The following is a 2,555-nucleotide window of genomic DNA, read 5'->3' as shown; positions in this document are numbered from 1 at the left end:
CATGGGATGTGACTGCATTTGGGGAAATGTATTTTTACACCTGTACTTTTAACAGGTCACTATGTATATGCTTTCAACAATGATAGTCAATGGGGCTTACTCCTGGGTAAGTGTGGGTAGGATCGCAGCCTAGGATCGTTAAGAATTTTCCTGCTTGATGACATCACTTCTGGTCATGACATCACTTCCAGTGACTCCTGACAGATTGGTTGGCAACCTTCAGTCTCGAAAGACTATGGTATAAGCCTATAGCACCAGGTATTCCCAGGCGGTCTCCCATCCAAGTACTAACCAGACCTGACCCTGCTTAGCTTCCGAGATCAGACGAGATCGGACATGTGCAGGGTAACAGTTCTAAAAAGTGGGTCCTGGTGCCAGAAGTTTGAGAACCACTGGGATAGAGAGCAAGCATGTCTTTCCCAGAAGTATGGCAATTGGAACACTTGTTATTTCTGAACATCAAAGCTATTTGAGGACTGAAATCAACATTTATCATAGCTGTGCCCTTGGTTACGTCCAAAGGCACCCTTCCTTGCCCTGGGTGAGATGCAAGCCATTGTTTTCTAGAATCTCCTGTGCTGTGCTGATTTAATGTCCATAAAGGTCACCAGGACAAGACGTCTCTCATTCAAAGCTTGTAGAAAATAATGGAAGCTTTTGGCTGCTATCAAAAGGCTTTGGAAGATTCTCAGCACAATGATTTGGTATGTCTTCTTTAGGCACAGGTGAAAACTTCACTAGACCCCAATTGATCTGCAGGAAGCCAACAATCAACCATATTAGTTAAAGAAAACATCTCCTTCACAAAAATGATGCTTCCCCCCCCCCCACAAGTCTACCTATGAAGCCAAGATGTGCAACCTGTGAATGGCATTAATGGGGGGGGGGGGAAACTATGTTTAAACAAACTGCACACCTTTGATTCAAGGTGGGTTTTACCAACAAATCACACAGACATGAAAGAGGCAAAAACCTGAGTTTAAAAACGGAAAATAATGGTAAAAGTCCAATTTTGCAAAATGATGACCTTTTTTCTGGTCCCTCTTGAAGGGATGGGCAATTGAAAGGACTCTGCTTTGACTGCTGTCTCAGTTCATTTTATGGGCTTGTTTCCATTTTTTTTTTCTTCACCTCCTGCCTCATTCACATGGTGACAATCTCTTGGGCTCTTTTTTTTTTTTTTTTTTAAATCCCTTCTTACTGATTTCAACAGGCAAAAATTAAATTCGCTGCAACTTCCAGTTACTTGTCAGAACTGGATGAAATTTACAAGACTGGACACTCTCACAAGGCAACAAAGCTAACTTTAATCCAAATAGCTGCTGGGGTTTTCAACTGAAGTTTAACCATTTTCAAAGCCCAGTCCTATGGTGCTCAATCCTCCTAGGCTCCAGTCCTCCGAGGCTCCTCCAGTCCTCCTAGGCTCTATCCTCCCCTAAGTCCACCCTCCCTCCACCCAGTTCTGTCCTTCCTCCTCCTCTCCCACTCTCTCCTTGCCCCCAAAAGCCCTACCCCGGACATCAGGAGCACTTACCACTTGCGAATCCAGTCCGGGGTCTTCTCAGTGCTGAGACCCAGTGCCGACTGACTCTGGCCTCTCTGTCAATATAGCAGACTTACCACTGGCGACATGCCTTATGGCTCTTGCACAACGGACATAGGATTGAGCCCTAAGACACATTTCTGCTGCTCCTGTGTGTGTGTGTGTGTGGCCAATTTGCAGGTAATATAGAGATGCCTCCTGGGTAAAACCCCTGTTACAGTTCAAGAAAGATAGGTGTAAGAGTTCAGGTTTGGGAGTTGGAATTAGACGTGGGAGATCCAGGTTCAAATTCCCACTCAGCCATCAAGCTTCCTGGGTGACCTCTTGTTTTGAGGCATCGGATAGGCCACTGTGAGATACAAGAAGCTGGACTAGATGAGCCTTTGGCCTGATCCAGCAGGGCTCTTCTTAAGTTCTTCTTAAAAAAACAAAACAAACAAACAAGCAAACAGTACTAGATATTTGAGTTTATATGTCGTTTTGTGCTCAGATTGTATCAAAGACATAAGAAAGGAAGAACTGGCCCTAAGAATGTTCCCTGGAAAGAAAAATATCAGAAAGATACATACAGATCTTGCCATAGAAATATGCTTCTGAATACTGTTGATTGCTATCAACAGTATCAATTGCTATCTTTCAGTCGCACTTACCTCAAAGGGTTGTTGTGAGAACAAAAGAGAGGAGGAACTATGCACACCACCCTGAGCTCCTTGGAGGAAGGGTGGTATAGACATGAGAATCACTTCTTATCAATTTCAGTGGGTAGAAAGACAAGAGAAAAGGTGCAGAAGAAGTGTTTGTGGCTCTTCAGTCAAGAAAAAAAGTGCCTGGGGGACATGATTGAGACATACAAAAGTATGCAGGGGATGGATAGAGAAATGTTCTTTTCCCTCTCACACAACATCAGAACCAGGGGACATCCACTCAAACTGAATGTCGGGAGAGTTAGAACAGAGAAAAAGAATTATTCCTTTACTCAGTGTGTAATTAATCTGTGGAACTCCATGCCCCA

General features: G+C 43.9%; 1 pseudogene; it reads right to left on the bottom strand.

Moving 5' to 3' along the window:
• Positions 1-243: 243 nt before the first annotated feature.
• LOC136663373 (5S ribosomal RNA) lies at positions 244-362 on the bottom strand (annotated as a pseudogene).
• Positions 363-2,555: the final 2,193 nt, after the last annotated feature.

The sequence above is a fragment of the Tiliqua scincoides genome, chromosome 12 (genome assembly GCF_035046505.1).
Source record: "Tiliqua scincoides isolate rTilSci1 chromosome 12, rTilSci1.hap2, whole genome shotgun sequence".
NCBI classification, from domain to species: Eukaryota; Metazoa; Chordata; class Lepidosauria; order Squamata; family Scincidae; genus Tiliqua; species Tiliqua scincoides.
Note: the sequence above shows the minus strand (reverse complement) of the source record. Positions and strands in the feature narration are given on the sequence as shown.